This window comes from Syngnathus scovelli, chromosome 19 (genome assembly GCF_024217435.2).
Source record: "Syngnathus scovelli strain Florida chromosome 19, RoL_Ssco_1.2, whole genome shotgun sequence".
Lineage (NCBI taxonomy): Eukaryota > Metazoa > Chordata > Actinopteri > Syngnathiformes > Syngnathidae > Syngnathus > Syngnathus scovelli.
In genome coordinates this window covers 8,606,616-8,631,664 of record NC_090865.1, presented here as the reverse complement: position 1 = coordinate 8,631,664, position 25,049 = coordinate 8,606,616, and the positions used below count along the sequence as shown (strand labels likewise).

General features: G+C 46.6%; 1 long non-coding RNA gene across 1 annotated transcript; it reads right to left on the bottom strand.

The window, feature by feature from the left end:
* Positions 1 to 14,182: 14,182 nt before the first annotated feature.
* On the bottom strand, positions 14,183 to 19,957 carry LOC125987019 (uncharacterized). Its single transcript, XR_011085877.1, has 2 exons — positions 18,979 to 19,957; positions 14,183 to 18,893 (listed from the first exon to the last, which is right to left on the bottom strand). It is a non-coding gene; the product is annotated as an uncharacterized lncRNA (long non-coding RNA).
* Between the last annotated feature and the right edge of the window lie 5,092 nt (positions 19,958 to 25,049).

Sequence of the window (25,049 nt, the reverse complement as noted above, 5' to 3'; positions counted from 1 at the left end):
ACGGCTATGGGCAGGTTAAGATTGGCATGGTTGGTACTGCCACCTTTGCGGTGCGCTACGGCTCCAGGACTCTCCCTGCGTTCACCTTTCAGGTGTCGCCATGGGACCAACCTCCTCGGGTTTGACCTACCGTACTTGGCGGTGTATAAGTCGACTCGGTGTATGAGTCGACCCCCTAAAATTCGACGGAAATTTACGATTTTATGATATATCCTTTGTATAAGTCGAGCTCAATTGTTGCATTATATTAAACTTCAAAATTCAATCAGAAATATGCTAAATTTATTGACGAAATGTGTTCAAATTCCGGGAGGCCGGGCGCATGCGCAGTGGCCGGAAATAGCTCCAGCCGAGCGGATCGGCTGTTTATAATCACCGCAGAGGAGATCGCGGAGCCTCATTCGACTTCCAGCGGCCGGCGAGCTCGCGCACGCCGCCCGGCACCACCGGGAGGCCGGAAATAGCTCCAAGCCGAGCGGATCGGCACTTTATAAGCACCGCGGAGGAGATCGCGGAGCCTCATTCAACTTCCAGCAGCCAGCGCACTCGCGCACGCCGCCCGGCACCACCGGGAGGCCGTGCACACGCGCCAAGTGGCCGGAAATAGCTCCCGTCGAGCGGATCGGCTCTTTATAAGCACCGCGGAGGAGATCGCAGAGCCTCATTCGACTTCCAGCAGCCGGCGAGCTCGCGCACGCCGCCCGGCACATCCGGGAGGCCGTGCGCACGCGCCAAGTGGCCGGGAATAGCTCCCGCACAGCGGATCGGCTGTTTATAAGCACCGCGGAGGAGATCGCGGAGCCTCATTCGACTTCCAGCAGCCGGCGAGCTCGCACACGCCGCCCGGCACAGCCGGGAGGTCGTGCGCACGCGCCGGGTGGCCGAAAATAGCTCCGGCCAGCGGATCGGCACTTTATAAGCACCGCGGATGAGATCACGGGGCCGAATTCGACTTCCAGCGGCCGGTGCACTCGCGCACGCCGCCCGGCACCGCCGAAAGGCCGTGCGCATGCGCCAAGTGGCCGAAAATAGCCCCGGCCCAGCGGTTCGGCACTTTACAAGCACCGCAGATGGACCGGGCCTGACGTAACATTAACAGTTATCCATCTAACTATGACATAAATAACACCTTTATCAAACCATCTGTGTCACTCCAAATCATTAAATCCATCGATCGTCCTTTATGTAAACAATTCCGCGTGTGCGCCGCACCACTGACGTCGGACTCGTCGTCAGTTGGAGTTCAAATTATTCCACAGACCCAAATAACGATACATAAATTATATATCAAATAACTATTATATAACAACAATATTATCAAACCATCTGTGTCACTGCAAATCATTAAATCTATCGATCGTCCTTTATGTAATCAACTGTGCGTGTGCGCCGCGCTGCTGACATCGGACTCGTAGTCAGTTGCAGTTCAAATTATTCCACAGGCCCATATAACGATATATAACGTATGTATCAAATTCCTAATATATGAACAACAATATTATCAAACTATCTGTGTCATTCCAAATCAATAAATCCATCGAGCAAAATCTTCGTTCTTGATGTAAACAACGCCGCGTGTGCGCTGCTGACGTCGGACTCGTCGTCAGTTGCAGTTCAAATTATTCCACAGGCCCATATAATTATAAACAATTGTATCAAACAATCTTTGTCACTCCAAGTCATTAAATCCCGTGATCGAATCCTTTGTCCTTTATGTAAACAACGCCGCGTGTGTGCTGCGCCGCTGACGTCAGTTGCAGTTCAAATCATGAGATCGCGGGGCCGCATTCGACTTCCAGCGGCCGGTGTACTCGCGCACGCCGCCCGGCACCGCCGAAAGGCCGTGCGCATGCACCAAGTGGCCGAAAATGGCCCCGGCCCAGCGGTTCGGCACTTTACAAGCACCGCGGATGAGATCACGGGGCCGAATTCGACTTCCAGCGGCCGGTGCACTCGCGCACGCCGCCCGGCACCGCCGAAAGGCCGTGCGCATGCGCCAAGTGGCCGAAAATAGCCCCGGCCCAGCGGTTCGGCACTTTACAAGCACCGCAGATGGACCGGGCCTGACGTAACATTAACAGTTATCCATCTAACTATGACATAAATAACACCTTTATCAAACCATCTGTGTCACTCCAAATCATTAAATCCATCGATCGTCCTTTATGTAAACAATTCCGCGTGTGCGCCGCACCACTGACGTCGGACTCGTCGTCAGTTGGAGTTCAAATTATTCCACAGACCCAAATAACGATACATAAATTATATATCAAATAACTATTATATAACAACAATATTATCAAACCATCTGTGTCACTGCAAATCATTAAATCTATCGATCGTCCTTTATGTAATCAACTGTGCGTGTGCGCCGCGCTGCTGACATCGGACTCGTAGTCAGTTGCAGTTCAAATTATTCCACAGGCCCATATAACGATATATAACGTATGTATCAAATTCCTAATATATGAACAACAATATTATCAAACTATCTGTGTCATTCCAAATCAATAAATCCATCGAGCAAAATCTTCGTTCTTGATGTAAACAACGCCGCGTGTGCGCTGCTGACGTCGGACTCGTCGTCAGTTGCAGTTCAAATTATTCCACAGGCCCATATAATTATAAACAATTGTATCAAACAATCTTTGTCACTCCAAGTCATTAAATCCCGTGATCGAATCCTTTGTCCTTTATGTAAACAACGCCGCGTGTGTGCTGCGCCGCTGACGTCAGTTGCAGTTCAAATCATGAGATCGCGGGGCCGCATTCGACTTCCAGCGGCCGGTGTACTCGCGCACGCCGCCCGGCACCGCCGAAAGGCCGTGCGCATGCACCAAGTGGCCGAAAATGGCCCCGGCCCAGCGGTTCGGCACTTTACAAGCACCGCGGATGAGATCACGGGGCCGAATTCGACTTCCAGCGGCCGGTGCACTCGCGCACGCCGCCCGGCACCGCCGAAAGGCCGTGCGCATGCGCCAAGTGGCCGAAAATAGCCCCGGCCCAGCGGTTCGGCGCTTTACAAGCACCGCAGATGAGATCGCGGGGCCGCATTCGACTTCCAGCGGCCGGCGCGCACGGCGAGCGGCGCCGGTGACCGTCCGGCTCCACCTGGTACCTCGCACGGCTCTCATCTTCCCCCCGCACGGACTTCCGAGCGCTCGGGGAGACGCTCGGAAGCTGCCGGTGCCGCCGTGGCGGGGAATTGCCTCGCTCTGGCGGACGCAGCGAGTAAAAACACCACCTCTCGCACTTAGCGCACACTCTCGCGTTGCTACGCCTCCCGTGGCACTTTAAGCGGCCGAACGGCGGGAGTAACTCTAACTCTCTTAAGGTAGGCTCACTTGACATTTTTTTAACGGTTCGCGGAGGCGACCGGGACCACCGGGAGGCCGTGAGCGCGCGCCGGGTAGCCGGAAATAGCTCCAAGACGAGCGGATCGGCTGTTTGTAAGCACCGCGGATGAGATCGCGGAGCCTCATTCGACTTCCAGCGGCCGGTGCACTCGTGCACGCCGCCCGGCACCGCCGAAAGGCCGTGCGGATGCGCCAAGTGGCCGAAAATGGCCCCGGCCCAGCGGTTTGGCACTTTACAAGCACCGCGGATGAGATCGCGGGGCTGCATTCGACTTCCAGCGGCCGGTGCAGTCGCGCACGCCGCCCGGTACCGCCGAAAGGCCGTGCGCATGCGCCAAGTGGCCGAAAATAGCCCCGGCCCAGCGGTTCGGCACTTTCCAAGCACCACGGATGAGATCGCGGGGCCGCATTCGACTTCCAGCGGCCGGTGCACTCGTGCACGCCGCCCGGCACCGCCGAAAGGCCGTGCGCATGCGCCAAGTGGCCGAAAATAGCCCCGGCCCAGCGGTTCGGCACTTTACAAGCACCGCGGATGAGATCGCGGGGCCGCATTCGACTTCCGGCGGCCGGCGCGCGCGGCGAGCGGCGCCGGTGACCGTCCGGCTCCACCTGGTACCTCGCACGGCTCTCATCTTCCCCCCGCACGGACTTCCGAGCACTCGGGGAGACGCTCGGAAGCTGCCGGTGCCGCCGTGGAGGGGAATGGCTTCCCTTTAGCTGACGCGGCGAGTAAAAACACCACCTCTCGCACTTAGCGCACACTCTCGCGTTGCTACGCCTCCCGTGGCACTTTAAGCGGCCGAGCGGCGGGAGTAACTCTAACTCTCTTAAGGTAGGCTCACTTGACATTTTTTTAACGGTTCGCGGAGGCGACCAGGACCACCGGGAGGCCGTGAGCGCGCGCCGGGTAGCCGGAAATAGCTCCAAGACGAGCGGATTGGCTGTTTGTAAGCACCGCGGATGAGATCGCAGAGCCTCATTCGACTTCCAGCGGCCGGTGCACTCGCGCACGCCGCCCAGCACCGCCGAAAGGCCGTGCGCATGCGCCAAGTGGCTGAATATGGCCCCGGCCCAGCGGTTCGGCACTTTACAAGCACCGCGGATGAGATCGCGGGGCCGCATTCGACTTCCAGCGATCGGTGCACTCGCGCACGCCGCCCGGCACCGCCGAAAGGCCGTGTGCATGCGCCAAGTGGCCGAAAATAGCCCCGGCCCAGCGGTTCGGCACTTTACAAGCACCGCCGATGAGATCGCGAGAGAATAATAGAATGCGCCAAGCTTTGATGTCTATTCATATGCAAATTAGTTAGGGGTCATAAAATTATATGACCTTTTTATGACTTGTTATGGTATCATAAATCACCCTCTTTTGAATTGTGGCGGGTTGGGGGCATCAAGATGGCGCCAGTCGTGACGCCGCCATCTTTGACTGTCGCCATTTTGGTTTGCTGGCGCCATTTTTAAGATGTGGATATGTATGGGCATGTATTTTTATGGATCAAGACAGGTGCAGCACCTGAGCTATCTTTGCTAAAAGCCCTCTTAGCTAGGGAAGCAGATAACTTTGCTTCCGGCCCGTACGTGTGAGATTGAAGGGAGCCTTTTTGTTGAGAAGGGGAAGGGAGGGGGGTGTTTGTGACAGAGGCGGCATTACAGGTGCCAAAAGTTATCTGAAAGAGAAAAAATCAAGGTGTTGTCGCATATAATTTGAGAAACAATAGCTCAGCCAAAGTTATCTGAAAGCGAGAGACGCATGTAATTTGGCAAACATTACTTTAGAGGATCAAGGGTTTTTTTTTTGTTGAGAAAATCATTGAAGTGTCGCAAGGTGTTGATGCATAATTTGACAAACAATAGTGGAGTCGGCATTACTGGGGCCAAGTGGAACCGTTTAACTTTGGGTGGAGACAGACGAAGGCCTCTGTTTTTTATGAAGGCTGTCTAAGTTTAAAACATATCCTGATTTAAAAAAAAAAAAAAAAAAAAAATAAATAAACAAACACGTGATACACAGAGGTGTGGTTTGGGAGAAGGGCCGGACCTGCTGTTCATATATTTACGTGAGAGTATCGTGCTGATGGTTCATAGAAAAGAGCTAAAGCTGTGGTGTTAAACTGCAAACCTGAAGCTCAAATCATGATAGCGGAGACACCGGTCAGTATCCATCTTTGCCGTAAAGGCCCTGACGGTTTGCTAGACGCGCCTAGGAAGAAACAAATGTATCTAAGACGTATGCAACAAAGGCCTACAGAAAAACTTGAGCGGAGCTGGCATCTAACACCAGAGACTCTATGGGGATTTAAATTTTTTTCCGAGACTGGTGAGTTGTCTTTCTTTATGAGAAACCAAGAGAGCTCTGGATCAAACAACAGCAACTATGAGCAAGCCCATGCGGTTGGTACTCTGAACTCAAATGATTGGGCTGTTTTAAATCAACTCCTGCCAGAGGTTTTAACTGAATTTCTCAATGAATACGGGTTAGAAGGTGAGCTGAATGCAACTTGGATTTCAAAAATCACAGCCGGCGGGAGATGTTTTTTCCGGCTGAAAGTTTCTCGTCAAACTGTTGATGGGGCAGAAGATGGAGATCTAATCGATCTAATGTTTCTAAAACTTGAAGCGTTTAACAGCGAATGCGGACTTTTCCAGACAATTTTGAATATACCATTAACAATGTGGTATGAAAAGATGCAAGCATATGGGGAGAGTATTACGGGGCTTTTTCTATCAAGCCGTGTCTGGACAAACGTCGTCGGAGTGAAACGTAAACTGGCTTTAGATTAACCCTTACTAAAAAATTAAGTTTAAACTACCCCCCTTCTCAACACACTAGACTGTTCCTCCTCCTCCTACCCCCTCTTTTTCTCACCTGCAGTCACAGAAAAGGTGGAGTTATAGTCATTAGCATAACTATCTAAATTGTATAAGAGCGGGCTTGCAGACGTCTCTTTCACACACGCACGCACAAGAGAAAGAAGATGGCCCAAAAAATGCTTGCCAGAAGACTTTTACCACGTTCTGCACCTATGGGCATCACGTTCTGGTCAAGCCCTGACAACTCTGATGCAGAGTCAGATGCTGCTGACGATGGGAACACAGCTTTCGTAGCGTCGCCACGACCGACGCCAGCGGGGCCTGAGACATGGGCGGAAAGGTTTGAGATTCTTCCACTACCTACACCCGACCCGAGCGAATGCATGTCACCGATCTGCCTCGACGATCTGCAACCCGATTCTCTCTATGGAGCTTTGCCATCAACTTTTGACGTGTTTGAAACCCCTGAAACCTCGGGGCAGCAACAGCAGGAGGAGCAGCATGAACCGTGGTCCTCGTCACGAGCCATCGAATTGTTTGATGACGCCTGCGCACGCTATCCTGAAAATGGTATGGATTCGCCATGCTTGTCTGCTGCCGACATTAGAGTCTTACTCAGAGAGACAGAAGCAGAGGTACCCTGTGATTTTGAGGAGGCTGACGACACGATTGTTGACACTCCGATGACCTCGACGCCTGTGAGAATCAACACACAGCAGGACACGGAGGCTGACAACACGATGGTCCTTGAGTTTGGGGCCGTTTCTCCGATGACCTCGACGCCTGTGAGAATCAACACACAGCAGGACACAGAGTATAATATGACGATAGAGCCTCTTAAATGGTTGGTGATTGAAGACTACACACGCCTGAAGCTGATGGTGGTTCATCTTTTGTATGATGCCTTAATGAAGCATGCTAAATCTAAGTGTGACGGATGTGCTCTTGATGATCTTAGCCAAATGCACCATACGTGCCTGTATGTTGAGGATCGAAACTTTTATTTATATGCGAATTACGAAGCAGTGACGGCTGAGCTGTGCAATGCTGACTTCCTCCACACGTTGTCGACAATGTTTTTCTATTTTAAAACCTCTGCATCGCTTATAAACATTCGCAATTCTTTTTCTGCCATTCTACATGACCTAGCTCATGAAGGCAAGATCTTCACACGGCTCCGTGCGATAAAACAAGAAGCTGGTGACACTGTTCTGACTAGCAACGAAGTCGCTCTATTATTTAGAACGTTTGGAAAAACACAATGGGAGGTTTTGTGAAAAAAATGTGGAGCCAATTGATGACTTTCCTAACAGTACTTTTAGATTTAACAGGGGGGCAGCTAAAGAAGTTTAAAACTCTAATAGGGTCCAAAGTAACACCATCTATGTTATCTTCATTCATGCGTTATGTTAAACCTTAGGATTTATAGAAAAACATTTTTTTTACCATGTTTTACACTTGTTTCTGTTTATTAGTAATGTTTTTTTAAGAAGTAGTTTGATTTTTTCTGTAATAAACTATTGTGACCGTTTTGCTGTGTTTATTCAATGGCGAGAGATGTCTTCAGAAACTCTATTATTGTGCTAAGAATCCTGCTAGTTTTGGGGGAGAGACAAGCCTACACAGAGGGAAAAAAAAAAAGCCAAATCGAAAGCTAAAGTCTGCCCAAAGCAGCAGTGCGTTCGGACCTCTCATCTCGCGCGTTTACTAACCTCGACTTAACCCCCCCGCTAAAAATTTGAAATAATGCCCACTAAAAAGGGGCTCGAGATGGACGCGCTGGAAGACCTGTCCAAGGAAAACTTCAAAAGGTTTGTTAAGGCTCTGGTGAACCGCCGCGGTAACATAAAGGTGGCAAAAAACAAGGTGCAAGATAAGAACTTTATGGACGTAACCGAGGTGCTGGTGTCCACTTTCACCGAGGACAAAGCTCCAGCCGTGGTCTCCGAATTGCTCATCTCCATTAAGTGCGTCGACGAGGCCGAAAAGCTCGGTAAATTCATGCGTTATGTCAAACCTTAGGATTTATAGAAAAACATTTTTTTACCATGTTTTACTCTTGTTTCTGTTTATTAGTAATGTTTTTTTAAGAAGTAGTTTGATTTTTTCTGTAATAAACTATTGTGACCGTAAAAGTGACTGTTTCTCTGTGTTTATTCAAAATCGCGAGATATCATACCTGTTTGTTTTATTAACAGCGTCACAATCTGATATCCATCAGAACTTACCTAACAATGGGTGGCGACAGGTGTCTTCAGAGACTCTATTATTGTGCTAAGAATCCTGCTAGTTTTGGGGGTGAGAGACGCCTACACAGAGAAGCGATTATTAGCTGTAACAACACTAACATTAGAAAAGTAAAAGCTTTTTTATCCGATCAGGACGCATACACTTTACACAAGCCAGCCAGAATAACTTTTCCTAGAAATAAAGTTTTTGTTCGAGGTCCTATGAGACAATTCCAAGCAGATTTGTGCGATATGCAATCACTAGCACGCTACAACGATGGATATAAATATTTACTAACCGTAATTGATATCTTCTCGAAACGTGCATATGTACGCGTTTTGAAATCTAAAACAGGTACACAGGTCACCAAAGCATTTGAAGATATCCTATCAGTTAGCGGTTCACCATTACGCCTTCAAACAGATAAAGGGGTGGAGTTTTTTAACAAACATTTCCAGAAATTAATGAGAAAGCACAATATTACACATTTTTCCACCGCCTCGGACACTAAAGCGCAAACGATCGAAAGATTCAACAAAACGTTAAAAACGCGCATGTGGAGGTATTTCACAGCTAAGAACACACAACGATACGTGGATGTAATTCAGGATTTTATTGTCAGTTATAACGACAGTTTTCACAGCAGTATAAAAATGACACCGAACGCTGTAAACGAAGAGAATAAGAATATCGTCTTCACCAACCTGTACGCCAAAAATCCTTTCCGACGGGGGTACAAGTTCCGGTTCGCACCGGGTGAAACTGTGAGAATTTCCAAAATAAAAGGCAATTTTGAAAAAGGTTATTTACAAAGTTACACGGATGAAATTTTCAGAATAAGACAACGTCTCCACCGTGTTCCTCCCGTCTATAAAATATCGGACTTGGATGGTATGCCTGTAGAAGGTAGCTTTTACGAAGAGGAATTACAAAAAGTAAAAATAAAAAAAAATAAAAATTTTCGCATACAGAAAATTCTTAAATCACGTACTGTGGCAGGTAAACGCGAGTCCCTCGTACACTGGGTAGGCTGGCCAGCCAAATTCGACAGTTGGGTACCCACAAAGAGTATTAAAAACATCTGACGATCTCTAAAACAGCCATTCTGTGGAAATTACAAGATGGGTGAACACCAGAGAGAATTCTACGTCACATTAGCGTCAAATGCCAGTATACACCTTTTTAGCTCAAACACACTCACAGAATTTAAAACCGAACTAGCTCAACATATCGATTTAAAAGGTTCGTGGGAGGTCGGTTTATGTGAGATTTCATACATCAACTCAATACCCACCATTCCTGAGAAAAAACGAAATTTCTATTTAAAACAACCTAAAAATCCGCCCCCTAGAGGTGATACGTTCCAAGATGACTCAGAAACTCGACATATGCTTAAAACAAAAGGAGGTGTTTATCAAAATCATGACTCGTTAGCTTTGGACATTCAAACTCTATTAACTAAAGCGAGTAACAAAAAGATTGACGTCCGATTTGATCAACACAAACAGAGGTTCATGTTTTCGGGTGAAGAAGGATTGAGAATTATGTTCAAGAGCCCCCTGGCGTACATTGTCGGAATGACCCCCGAGCATTGGCTGTCACTCAAACCGGAAGGCTTAAACGCACAACATCCTGCCGACAGACGGGCTGGATCTTATTTTATGTTCATCTACACAGACATAATACATCATCAAACAGTTGGTGACGCGTACGCGCCTATGCTTAGAACTTTACCTCTTGAAGGTAATTATGGTGATATTGTAAACAGAACTTTTAACCCGGTATACTATTTAGATGTGTGCAGAAGCCACATTGAAACCATTTCAGTTTACCTGCGAACAGACCAGAACAACCCGATAGATTTCGAATACGGGAAGGTCATTCTCACTCTGCATTTTAGATCGAAATAATAATAAATTAAAAAAAAATAATAAATAAATAAATAAAAAAATGACGTCATCGTCAATGCACCCTGACTTGTATCGTTTTGTTGATTACTATGAAACACAAGTGGGGGGCGCGTTTCAAGGTTTTGCAGGTTCGCCGGTTCAGTACGGAGGAGGGATAGGGTCTATTTTTGCAAAATTATTTCGTTTCGTGATGCCTATGTTCAAAAACGGGTTTAACTTGGCGAAGCCGCATCTTCAAGCCGCCGCTAAAAACATAGCAACGGATGTAGCGGGGCGCGTCATTCAAAGAATCCACCAGAAACAAGGCCCCGAGCAAGAAGGTTCCGGGCTAGCTGTATTGTCACGTGGGCGATTGCAACCTGGGGGGCGGAGAAAAAGGAGCGTTAAAAGAAAAAGGCGCTCCACCGGTCTCAGGCCAGTTGTCAGGAAAAAGCGGAGAAGACGCAAGACAGATATTTTCTCTTAAAAAATGGCCCTTCTACATTTTAAAAGTCAAGAGGCGACGCTATCAAGTCTAGATTTGTTTTCGGCCCCTTTGACGCAATTCTCCATAGAAGATAGCTCATATGTCGAATTTCAACCGTTAACACCAATTTTTTATACCGGGGGACGGCTCAAAATATTTAGATTTATCCGACACTTTACTACATCTCCGTGCAAAGGTGACGCGTAGAGATGGCACAAATATTCCACCGCAGGAGCAAGTCGGCATCGTGAATTTCCCTATAAACACAATTTTTAATCAATTAGATATTTCGTTGGGTGGACGGTTAATCTCACAATCTAGTGCCACGCACGCCTACAGATCCATCATCGAGCTGCTGTTAAACTTTTCAAACGATTCTTTGGAGTCACAATTCACAGCAGGAATGTTCGCAAAAGACAGTAGGGGGCGTATGGACTCCATTTCTTTCGAAGAGGGCGTGGCTAACGCCGGTTTTGTGCGGCGCGCACAACAAATTGCCGGCTCACGCGAATTTCATCTTATGGGACCACTTCATGGAGATATTTTCTTCTCCGAACGCCATCTATTGAATAATGTGGATTTGCGTCTAAAGTTAACTAGAGCTTCTGATGATTTCTGTCTCATGAGTGCTCCAGACAGCGATTCGTGTCTCAAAATACTCGGAGCGTCCTTATTTGTGAAAAAAGTATCAATCTCACCGGCCGTGGCAATAGGTCACGCCGCCGCATTACAAAAAGGTAACGCCCTTTATCCGTTAACGAGAGTTAATATGAAGCCCTACAGTGTACCCCAAAACTCAAGAATTTGTCATCAGGATAATCTATTCCTCGGACATATCCCCAAGCAAATTGTAATAGCGCTCGTAAACCACAACAGTTTCATGGGACGGAGAGATTTAAACCCGTTTAATTTTTTGCATTATAACATAGAGTATTTAGCTCTCAGCCACGAAGGTCGACAAATACCTGCCAAAGCTTTTCAGCCCAATTTCGAAGCTGTGATATGTACACGTGAATTTCATAATTTATACACAGCAACGGGGCGTTTTCTGAAAGCTCTACCTCTCTGTATAGACCAACAGGATTTTAGTCAGGGCTACTCACTTTTTGTTTTCAATTTAAGTCAGGTAGATGACTCAGGCGCGTTAACGCCGATCAATAGCGTGGTCCTGAGACTCGATTTACGTTTCAGAACGCCGTTACCACACACAGCGACCCTCATTGTATACGCGGCTTATGATTCGCTTATAGAGATTAATGAGGGAAAGGCTAAGAGGGAAGTACGTATTGATGGACTATTATTAACGCTATGAACGGTCGTGAATTGGACATGATTATGACCCGGATGCAGAGAACCTTATTTGGAGGCGTTTTCGCATCGGATGAGTTAGCTGACGTCAGAGACACGCCTCCGAAATATTACATCGTCAACACGCATCCAAGACATTTACCCGGAGAGCACTGGCTCGCTTTGACTTTAGAAGCGAATGGTTCGGCCACATTCTTTGATCCTTTTGGTCTGCCACCGGACAGCCCGTACTACCCGGCGAGTATATACAGATTTTTGAAGAAGCATTCTAAACGGGTCGAATATCAGAACGGGCAGTTGCAACACGAGCTCACAGACACCTGTGGTCAACACTGTGTGTATTATTTAAGCCAACGCGGATGGGGGCACACCTATCGTGAAGTGCTGACTCATTACAATTCGGATCCTCTCCATAACGACGCCATGGTTAGCGAGTTTGTCAAAAAATGTCGGAGACCAGACCGGATGTGCGGCGGGCAAACATCATGTTCATTGCATAAATTTAAAAAATGTCATTGTCTGAAACCATGTTAATGTTTTATAAAATCTCTTTTATTCAATAAACATTGATAAAGAGAGTTACAGAGTCATGCGTTTTTTTCACTAACAACAATAGAGTATCATCTAATAACTAACCCATTTTACTGTCCTCTTTCTTTTTTTTTATTCATCATGTTTACATCTTCTACATAAGAAACATCCCCATCTTCACCTGTAGCGTATTTTAAACGTTTAAAATCTGTGCGAGCCAAGGGGTTGGAGATGCTTGCTTCCGGTAAGTTTAACCGGGCTAGCGTGCGAAGAAATTCACTCCATCCTACCGGTTTCTCGTTGATTTTTTTTCCCACTCGCACACAAATGTCTCAACAGATCGCTCATATGGGAGCCTTTGATAGTTTTTCCTCTAAAAACAAATTCACTTAACGGCATCCAGCTTACATCTTCTGCCGACAGTCTTTTCAGCACATAGTTGGCATTGCGTCGGAAACGTGGACCTATGGCGTCAAGAATATCCTCATAGCGTCTACCTGTCACATCAATTGCGGTCTCATCAGCGGTCTTTATTTCAGCCCTCTCGTTGGCTTCGTTGCGAATCGTAATAGGAATTTGCTCGGAGTCTTTTTGTTTGACCAACCCCAAGTAACGCTGCATTAAGGTCTGATAAATTTTGATCTTTTCATATTGATTTAAATTTTTATTATCCAAAACCTGTTTCATCTCATCATCCAAAGAATGCTCTGCTGTATCACGGATGGTCGGAGCGGGTCGATTCAGCCTCTCGAGCTGATAAGGTGAAATCAGGAACATTTTCTGAGCCGTTTTCAAACTCATTTTATGCTTTGTTCATAAAGCCACTAATGACACTCCCGAGAACAGGTGCGAAAGCGGCCAGTAACGGCAATATAAAACCACATTTCTGAACTAACACAGCTCTTTTCTTCTTCAAAGTATTTTTCTTATCAGCCAAAAAGCGGATATTTTTCTTTTGCTTTTTAAGTCTCTTGTAAAGTTTTGATTTTAAGGGTACATGTCCTTTAAGAAGATTTAGAGCAATCTCACATAATGCTTTCACCAAACTACTGGGGCCTCTGAGTAGCAAATGCTTACGTTTGGCCGGTTTGGATGTAAACAGAGATTTGAGTAACGGTGCGTTTGTTTTTAAAAGCTTCGTCATCGTTTTATTGTTTGGGTATATAAACGACAGGCCACTGGTTATGTAGTACACCTGTACGTAGTCTATATTGTTCTGGGCATGAAGGTGTCAAATCTACCAGTAAATACCCATGCGGCTCTCTTGTAGCATCTTCAAAGCATTCCGGGAAAAACGTCCGGTTGCTGGGAGAAATTTGATTCGCCAGGACACTCACCTGCAGTTTATCGCGGGGGTTTTTGAACAAAATCAAATAATTACTGTTTAAACTAATAGTACGGCGTTAGTATTATAACGCTTAAATTTTTATGATGTCTATATTGGGTGAATATTCGGACCACTTCAGGGTTATCCGAAGCTTGGAAGATGACGTCATCCAAAATCAGCAGATGGTGCTGCTGTGGCGGGAACAGCTTCTCGTCATCAAAAGATTCAGGCAGCCCCTTGATAAAAACAATGTCTTTATTCAGGTTTTTGAGCTCATCGTACATTGGCTGATATGAAGTATAAACCCAGACAATATTATCAGGTTTTTTTCTCAGAACATGTTCAGGATTTTGCAATACATTTTTTACAAAGAAAGTCTTGCCACAACCTGAAGGCCCTGCAACTAGAGATGAAAAAGGAAGTTCTAATCTGGGGTCGAATTCGATCTGATTAAAAGCCATTTACACACACAGACACACGTATGGATATCAGTAGCCAAACGGTTCAGTGGTGCCTCGCTCAAGCAGCCTTCTTTTATCGTACACCACACGAAGCCGCTTGGAAAATGACAAGTTTCTGAGATGAAATATCGCGAACGATATTATGTTGGGGAGCGTAAAGCACATCTGAGGTTGCACCTGCTGTATCGATGTACCCTTGAACCAAACTGAGCATGCTATCGAGATTGATGCTCTGACCGCTTTCATGACTTTGTGTGATACCCTTTACCTTCATGACCGTCTGAGATGACCCTCGTGTTTTATAAGCGTATGTTTTGGGGCCGGCTGAGACAAATTCTAAAATGCTGTCGTTCGAAAGCTCATCTGTCAAATCACCCAGATAATCCCCTAGAGGGAGAACACTTTCACCTGGCTTCACAGTGTACACGAGGCTGTCTGTATCGGTGTAAAGGACACGCCTCTGTAAAATGTCTAAATAGCTGTACATTTTTAGGCGTGCATAGGCTGTTGTGAAACACGCTGCAGCCACGTTTGATGTTTTTGAGGCGGGGATCTCATTGTTTATGTTGATACAATACTGTACAATTGAGAGCTTCTCATTGATAAAATGGAAGAATTTCACATTGTACAGACCTGAAAACAAAAGTTCAAAAAAATCCTCTGATTTTGTCACAATTTTTGTGTTTGTCATGTTGTCACGTTGCGCGAGTTTTCCCCACAGATTGTTAAGACAGAGTTTTGACACTTGCCTTTTGCCAGGGTTTACAGCAATTTTGGAAGGATCGAGTTGGATACCCTGATGAATGGCATACCCTTGTATGTATCTTTCTCTGTCAGCCTGGTTGACCACGTGAGCCGGATAACCTGAAGATTCTTGTTTACCTTTTAAAAATGTTCGCATGTAATCACGGAAAATTGTGTCGCTCGTTCTTGTGTAATGCCACACTTCTGTAATTTCTGCAACCGTGTACCCGAGATCAAGTGCCTTAACAAATTCAGGGGTTGTCCAAACACCTGTTAACGATCTTTGCTCATCACTATGTGTACAAGCCGTCTGCTGGTTGTTACACTCGGCGCAGTGTGAAGACGAGTTTACCTTTAGCTGTTTTGAACGGTAGAACAGGAAAATACAAACCACGGGGTGGGTTGACTGTGGCGCTGATGAAACCGAAATACGATCTAGGGTCTTTAAAATCACCGTGGATAATCATTGGGTGGCCGATGGGGTAGGTACCTGTACTGTTGATGAAAGGATATAATGATGTCACATCAACATACAACACACGCTCGTTCGGCCCTGCCGTGTATCTTAAAACGAATGCGTTTGTTCGGCCCCCAAAAAGAGCCTGCCTCGGTTTGAGCGGTGTAGGAAATTTGTTTTTTTTAAGGAATTCCTTCACCTCTATGTCCGTCTTTTTCATTTGCAACCATTCATGCTCCCACATGATTACAAGGTACACATCCTGTCTAAGCTGTAGATCCTGAATTTTCTTTTGTGTTTTATCAAACCTCTCCTGAAAAGGGCGTTTGGTTGTCGGGCATATTTTAGAGAGGTCGAAGCATTCTGCGCAGCCGTGGTGATAACAACCAAAATACTCAAACACTATTTTTACGCCCCCGATTTCACAATAACCATCTACAAAGTAGTTGTCTATCCTAACTTCACCACCGTTCAATGCATGTCTAATTTGGATATTTTGGCTGTGCATGATCCATTGCATGTACTGAATAGAATCGTGCGAGAAAGCTTTGTGCTGACGCATATAGTTGCCTGATGGTGTAATGGCTAGTGTTTGAGGTGTTAGAAAATTAGCTCGAAAAACTTTCATGCACGCCGACGCAATTGTTACCGCATTGAATGGATCTGTTCCGGTGGCCTCAAAAAACTCACTCCTGAATTTTTCACACCCTTGCATTAGGAGATCAACATCATTCTCGCAGTAGGCTATTGCCTGTTTAGCAAAATCAAACACATTGTTAGCTTCTTTGGCATACCACTTGCCAAACTTTGATCGTTGGGAGGGTGACATTCGATCGGTGCCGTAGTACGTGGGGTCAGGGTGAGACCCTACATAGTTTAGATGCTCTAAAGAGCTGAATTTGTGTGGGAAGTAACCCTTTGATTTGTCTTCAAACCCCAGGGCCTTAGGCATTGCACTTAGAGGCATCGTCAAGAATGAGAGAGAGTCTATGAATCGAGATTTTGTGTCTAAATCGACAAATGATAGAACTTTACTCCCTTGCATCAGAATGTCAAGTTTGAGACCTAATTCAAGCATTCTCCTTATCAGTATGTATGAATCAAAACCTCTCGCATTATGTGCAACAAACGTAGTTTGTTTAAACCGTGGCCTTCGGAAAAATCTGAGAAATTCATCAACACAATCTGTGCCATACCAATGCTTCGCCAGTCTATTTGATTTGCAACAGATGAGAAAAGGTTTGTGTAAACCGTCTGAATCTACATAAGTTTCGAAATCGTAGTAGACCTTATTTTTGCACGGTGGTTGAGGTTTGATGGGCTGAATGTAGCACATGTGGGGGTTCAACAAGGCGTCATCTTGATTTAAGATCTCATCACACACTGTGCATTTTTTAACAGGGCAACGATGTTTAGCACCGGTACCATCAGCTTTCACATAATAGTGAAGACCACACTCCAAGCATTTTTTGTATGAAGTGCAGTTGCTCACACGATTCATTGATCGAGACTCTTTATGTTTGGTAAAGCATTCCTCATTACGACAAGATTTGTTACAGTCGGGGCAGATGACAGGTTTAAACCGTCGCTGTTTACAGCATGGATCAAGACAAACGCCACAGTGTCCTTCACACTGGTGCTGTTGCCAATTCTCATGCCCTTTGTAACAACGCCTGCAAAAGAATGCGTTGGCCAACAAATGCCTCAATCGCTTTCACGCCGTAATAATGACCCTCAAGGTTTAAGACAAATAAGGTATCGTTATCTGTTTTGGGGTAACGCGTGTCGAAAAAGGTCATGGGGCGGCAGTCCTCTTTTCGATACATTACAGTTATTTTCCGTTTGAGGACTTTCTCAAATTTATGGACATCGCCCAGACTCACAGGTGTTTGACAATCCAATCCTACACTCTCATGTAAGAGCCGCGCTTGTCTTGTGGCCTGTTTTGCTGTAAGTGTGTCATTTAGCAGATAGGTTAGTGAGAGAGCGAAACACAAATTATTGTCTTTATTACGAGGTATGTGTAGGTGTCGTTTTTTCAACCTCAAAATCTCTCTGTTGGTTGTGTTCAACAGCCTGCGACGCATTCCACCACGCAATGGAGTGACTATTTGTACAATGAGCTCTAAGCCCTCATCAGCCAGAAGCTCTGTATTTGATTGGGCTAAACGTTCAAGCATGTTTGATACATTATCTCTGATAGAGTTTATATCACTAGTTTGCTGGTAGATGTGAGCTCTATCGTTACCACCCACTAGCTCTATCTGAATTACATCACCTGTTTGCGCCCTGCTAGCTACCTCTTGCATGACATCATCTATTTTATCTTCAATCTGGAGGTAGAAGGTTGCAAAATCATTAATGTTCTGTTGCGATGGTATATTTAACTGTCGCCTTACCTCTACATTATTGAAATGCGGCCTATTGATTACAATAGAACCGCCGCGTTGGTCAGCTAATACAGAACCGTTGTTAGATTGCTGGGGCGTGTGTTGAAATGCTGGTGTGTTGTCATTAATAACGTCTATTTCGTGATCAATTATAACAGAGCAGTTGTTAGGCTGAAATATCGGCGGAACGTCGTCAATAGCAACCGGTGATGAATCGACAGTGTTAGCGGTCAACGGGTCAACCAGAGGCTGTGTATTTAGATTTTGGATGATGTTTAGCAACTGGACAGGAATGTCAGGACTGATACGCCCGTTGTTGCCATTAGCTTGATTGTTTAATTCTGCTATCATGTTTAGCAATTGTGACGGGATTTGTGTCGGACTCTGTCCACCTTCATTCATACTTTGATTGTTCAATTCATCTATGACAGCTTGTAAATGGGTGAGAATAGCAGGACTATCTGGTCTCTCCCCCTCTGACAAAGCCGTGCTCACATTGTTGAGCAAATCTGTTATTTGACTCGTACACACATTGTTAACGTTTGATAAATCTAGCTCTGGTGTGTCACTTCTTTGGCTTGTCCCGCTAAATGACGGCAAATCTATTTCATCAATGTTTGCTAAGAAATCTGACTCCGTTGACGTAAGGTTTGGATGATCCATTATATTTTCTTTTACAAAACACAACAGAAACAACACAAACCTATTTTGATTCGGCTAAATCTGTAAGAGCATGTATAATCTTAAAACATTCTTGTAACCGTCTTTTGTAGATACAGTTACGACGGAAATTTATAGGCCCCCTGCTGTTTGAGTGGTGCGTGTTGTAGAAGGGCTGCCCCCTCCTCCTCCTCCTCTTCCTCTCTCTCTCTCTCTGAGCCCCCGTGTCACGACGCTCACCTGCAAGTTAATCCTTTATAATACCGAAAATAGCATGTCGGACTATAGCATACAAAGAGGGAAAAATATTATATATTTGGAATACCTCCAACTTTGTTTGTCGCCTCTTGATGATGATGGTTTAAACCCTCGTAAGTAGACAGAGCTTCAACTAGTTCTGAGTCCGTCGCTGATTCCGGCTGAGCGGTGCGGGTTGAGAGTGGATTGGTTTCAACAGTAACACGTGACTCTGATACCGCTGGTCGCGCTGGCGCTGACGTTTCGACTGCTCCAATATGGCGGTCGAAGGCAGCTTGTGTCGGCCGAACGCTTTTCCTAGTGGCCGCGGCCACGAGATCTGTTGCATACATAAAATAAAATCAGCAACTAATACCCTCTATATTAACTATCTTAGATGCGCGATTGACTCACCGTACTCTGATTGTGTTAGGTAAACGTCGCTAAAATCGTCGTCAAAAGATGCGTGGACATCGGCAAAAACGATGTTGTCTGCAAATATTATATAAACATTACATTTTGTTTTATAAAATAACCGCAGTGTATTATTATTATTATTATTATCGCGAGAAAGGTATTAAAATGACTTACATTTAACCAATCTCGAAAACAGCTTTTTGACGCGCTTCAACCCCGTTGCTCAGAGCTATGGCTTGTCTTTTCTTCTCCAAAATGATGCTCGTCCACACCAAACTTTAAATTCGGCGGGGATAAGACCACGCCTATGGGCTCACGTGTCGCAGGGAATCAGATAACTCTGGCCGTATCAAAGGGTCTACCTCATATCCTTGGCTCCAGTAATGCCGACTCCACTATTGTTTGTCAAATTATGCATCAACACCTTGCTTTTTTTATCTGTCAGATACCTGTGGCAGCATGCTAACGACACTTCAATGATTTTCTCAACAAAAAAACCCCTTGATCCTCTAAAGTAATGTTTGCCAAATTACATGCGTCTCTCGCTATCAGATAACTTTGGCTGAGCTATTGTTTCTCAAATTATATGCGACAACACCTTGATTTTTTCTCTTTCAGATAACTTTTGGCACCTGTAATGCCGCCTCTGTCACAAACACCCCCTCCCTCTCGTGACCCCCCACTCTGACACAAACACCCCTTCCCCTTTGGCTTCTCAACAAAAAGGCTCCCTTCAATCTCACACGTACGGGCCGGAAGCAAAGGTAGCTCAGAGGGCTGATAGCAAAGCTAGCTCAGGTGCTGCACCTGTCTTGATTCATAAAAATACATGCCCATACATATCCACATCTTAAAAATGGCGCCAGCAAACCAAAATGGCGACAGTCAAAAATGGCGCCGTCACGACTGGCGCCATCTTGATGCCCCCAACCCCGCCACAATTCAAAAGAGGGTGATTTATGATACCATAACAAGTCATAAAAAGGTCATAAAATTTTATGACCCCCTAACTCATTTGCATATGAATAGACATCAAAGCTTGGCGCATTGAAATATTCTCTAGCGCACACTCTCGCGTTGCTATGCCTCCCATGGCACTTTAAGCGGCCGAACGGCGGGAGTAACTCTAACTCTCTTAAGGTAGGCTCACTTGACATTTTTTTAACGGTTCGCGGAGGCGACCGGGACCACCGGGAGGCCGTGAGCGCGCGCCGGGTAGCCGGAAATAGCTCCAAGACGAGCGGATCGGCTGTTTGTAAGCACCGCGGATGAGATCGCGGAGCCTTATTCGACTTCCAGCGGCCGGTGCACTCGCGCAGGCCGCCCGGCACCGCCGAAAGGCCGTGAGCATGCGCCAAGTGGCCGAAAATGGCCCCGGCCCAGCGGTTCGGCACTTTACAAGCACCTCGGATGAGATCGTGGGGCCGCATTCGACTTCCAGCGGCCGGTGCACTCAGTCATCGTCGCTGCCTGGCTTTCGATGTCCGTTATTGAGGTGAGAATATTTGAAATTGTTGCTGAGGATGCGTGTTAATGCGACGAACGCTTTATAATGATTCAGTTTCTCGCTGTTTGATGAGCCTGACGGACGCACACCCACGCACAATGAGATGCATGAGAAACGGCCTTGGTTACATTTGAAGCGATGAATACGAAGTTAAATTTTGTGACTCTGTGTATAAGTCGAGGTCGATTTTTTTCGGTCGATTTTGGATCGAAAAAGGTCGACCAATACACCGGCAAATACGGTATATATTGTATCCCAGTTCTGCTCCATTAATTTAGGTGTTATAGTAGCAATTGTCTCCATCCATCCATCCATCCATCCATCCATCCATCTTCCGCTTATCCGGAGTCGGGTCGCGGGGGCAGCAGCTTTAGGAGGGACTCCCAGCCACTTCATCCAGCTCATCCCGGGGGATCCCAAGGCGTTCCCAGGCCAGTTGAGAGACATAGTCTCTCCAGTGCGTCCTGGGTCGTCCCCGGGGTCTCCTACCAGTGGGACATGCCCGGAACACCTCCCCAGGGAGGCGTCCAGGAGGCATCCTGATAAGATGCCCGAGCCACCTCATCTGGCTCCTCTCAACCTGGAGGAGTAGCAACTCTACTCCGAGTCTCTCCCGGATGACCGAGCTTCTCACCCTATCTCTAAGTGAGAGCCCGGACATCCTGCGGAGAAAACTCATTTCGGCCGCTTGTATCCGGGATCTCGTTCTTTCGGTCACGACCCATAGCTCATGACCAAAGGTGAGGGTAGGAGTGTAAATCGACCGGTAAATTGAGAGCTTCGCCTAATGGCTCAGCTCTCTCTTCACCACGACAGACCGGTACAGGGTCCGCATTATTGTCGACGCTGATCCGCCTGTCGATCTCACGCTCCATCCTCCCCTCACTCGTGAACAAGACTCCAAGATACTTGAACTCCTCCACTTGGGGCAGGATTTCATCCCCGATCCGGAGAGGGCATTCCACTTTTTTCCGACCGAGGACCATGGACTCGGATTTGGAGGTGCTGACCCTCAGCCCGACCGCTTCACACTCGGCTGCGAACCGTTCCAGTGAGAGCTGGAGATCACGGCCTGAAGAAGCCAACAGCACCACGTCATCTGCAAAAAGCAGAGACGCGATGCTGAGGTCCCCAAACCGGACCCCCTCAATGCCTCGGCTGCGCCTAGAAATTCTGTCCATAAAAATTATGAACAGAATCGGTGACAAAGGGCAGCCTTGGCGGAGTCCAACCCTCACTGGGAACAAATCCGACTTACTGCCGGAAATGCGGACCAGACTCTGGCATCGGTGATACAGGGACCGAACCGCCCTTATCAGTTGTCATCCTAGTAGCACTGCGATTGGCTGGCAACCAGTTCAGGGTGTCCCCCGCCTACTGCCCGATGACGGCTGGGATAGGCTCCAGCACGCCCGCGACCCCCGTGGGGACTAAGCGGTTCAGAAAATGGATGGATGGATCCTAGTAGCAACGGGGCTCCACATGCCAGGTGGATCCTCTGCTGCGTTGTGGTTGGAGTGTGCTATGGTCTATGGACTCATTTGAACAGACCAAGTGACAATGTTGACCGTGGAAAACGATGGTCACACGATGAGAACTTTGAGGACTGGTCATGGGACCCCAGAAACCCATACGAAACCAACACTTGGTACTGGTATGTATAGTTCACTGTGAGCGCTCACACACAAGAGGGGTGTTATGTGTGTTCGAAACTCCCCCCTTCCTCCACACAAGTTCACTTGGAGGCCAGAGCAATGAATGTCACTGAAGCGAAATGTATGGCATCCATGGGAGGAGTTGGATATCAACACCGTGCTGTCACAGTCAGTGATGCCGACCCTTCCCGCCCTGGACTTGCAGACGGTGCCTGTGATCGGCTTTTCTGGACAAATCTCAGTATGACTGTTAAAGGACGGACATTGCCGCAAGTGGCCTACACAGAGAGACCAGCTGTAGTGAATTACACACGTTACATCCAAGGTAACGAGACCCACAAATGCATTAACGACGACTGCTCTCTAGGAGGAAACTGGATGGGAGCTTTGGACATCACCACTGAGTGTCAGGATAAGAGAGCCATTTCAGGTGGTGAGGGCTCTCCGACCAACATGGCTGCACCATCAAACGGAACATACTTCATACAGAATGGCTGGTGGCTTTGTGGTCACAAGGTTTATCTGATGCTGCCCGCCAACTGGACAGGAGTGTGTGCACCAGTAGGGGTGACAGACCACACCTACAGGATACAACATCGTCAGCTGATGACAGCACACAACTCTTCTGGACGTCGACGCAGGGCGATTGCAACCTTTGACCCTCATGACCCCGTCTGGGGTGCGAATGTTCCAGACGACCATAAAGTATGGTCCGTCGGACACAAAGTTGTTCATGCACTTTTTCCTTGGATTGGAGTTGGAAAACAATCACTCTTCATCGAGACACTGAACTATCATTTTCAATGCTTTGTGAATCTCTCACTGCAAGTCAACGATGGACAAAATCGAGAGATTCTGGCTATTAGACTGATGGTCTTGCAAAACAGGATGGTTCTGGACTTATTGACGGCAGCACAAGGTGGTGTGTGCCACATTATTGGGACTTCCTGTTGCACATACATACCAGGAGAAAATGACACACACATCAACGAAACCATGGATTCACTGAAGAACTTACAGCAGGCCATGTCAAAAGACAACGTCCCACATCAATGGGATTTATTTTCATGGCTATTCTCTGGCGCTTGGTGGCAGTTGCTGTTGAAACTAGTGACACCTGTGCTTGTTGTGCTGGTGTTGTTGTGCTTGTTTACGACCCGTGTTATCCCGTGTTTGAAGTCTGCTGTGACGAGGGTTGTCTTCTACCGTCGCACAAGTACATATACAACTTCTCAGACATGATGGATGTGATGACTATAATGTGCTGCGAAACGTGGATTGCGTAGATGCTGTTTAGCTGAGCATATTTTACAGAAACTTGATGATTTGACCGTCGAAAATGCCTCGCAAGTGATGGATACAATGATGTACTGTTTCTGTGTTTTTCTTTTTCTTTTTTTATTGATAGCATTCTGGTCGCCTAAGGCAGTGTGAGACTTTTCCTGCATTGAAACATCTTGCCGCAGGTTTTTCACTCACGCACTAAATTTGGACTGGAGTATTAAGTATTAAGGAAAAGCCTCATCTTCACTGGAAATAGTTGCTGTCATTGTTGTTGTTTGTATCATGTATCACCCTTGACAATCCCGAACCCACCCACTATCATCTGTTATTTATTGAGTTTTTTTATTATTTTTTCTATTCTTCTTTCTTCGTTATATTTTCTTGCTTGTATTTGTTGATTGGGGTGACATAATCATATGATAAACAGGAGGGATATATTAGGGTTGGCTGTAATAAATAACCTAGCTAGATTAGTTTTATGCTTAAATTGGAATGTAACCTGTAATAAATAACCTAGCTTGTGTTGTCTTACACAACGTCGTAAAACACCCCCTAATATGCTTGGACCAGAGGTCAGAGGCTTCAACTCCATCCTGTCCACTCTCACCCCCACCCTGTTTCTTATCAATAAAAATGCTCTTGCAAGAGGCCTGAGTCAGACCTCATTCGATCATCGCTGTATGCACAGCGACGAATGACTCCATTTGCAAGTGCTTAAAAAGGGCATACTCTCCACGTGTGGTTCTTGCAAAAATAAGAATAAGAATAATAACAGAGACCTCCACGCTCCAGGTCACTGGCACCAGTTAGACCTGATCATAACACGCACTTCTGATCTCAGAGGCATCCTTCAAACACGCAGTCTCCACTGTGCAGTCTGTGACACAGACCACTCTCTTGTGCTCTGTCGAGTCAAGCTACAGGCAAAAAACCTACACAGGTCCAAACCATCGCATCGCAGCAGCAAAACAACTGACCCAACCAAAGCTACAGCCTTCCTCTGTGCCTTAGCGGTCTCCCTCCACGACCCACCCCTGTCCAGCTCTGCCCAGCAGTACTGGGATGGCTTGAGGGATGCCATACACAGCACGGCCCTGTCAGTCTTTGGCAAAAAGCAGGGAAAGCCAAACGACTGGTTCAATGCCAATTTAACATCATTGGCACCAATCCTTGAAGAAAAACACGTCGCACTCACAAATTACAAGCACACTCCAAACACCAAAACTCTACAGGCCCTCCGATCTTCTAGGGGGAAACTCCAACAAGCCGCGAGACGTTGTGCCAATGACTATTGGC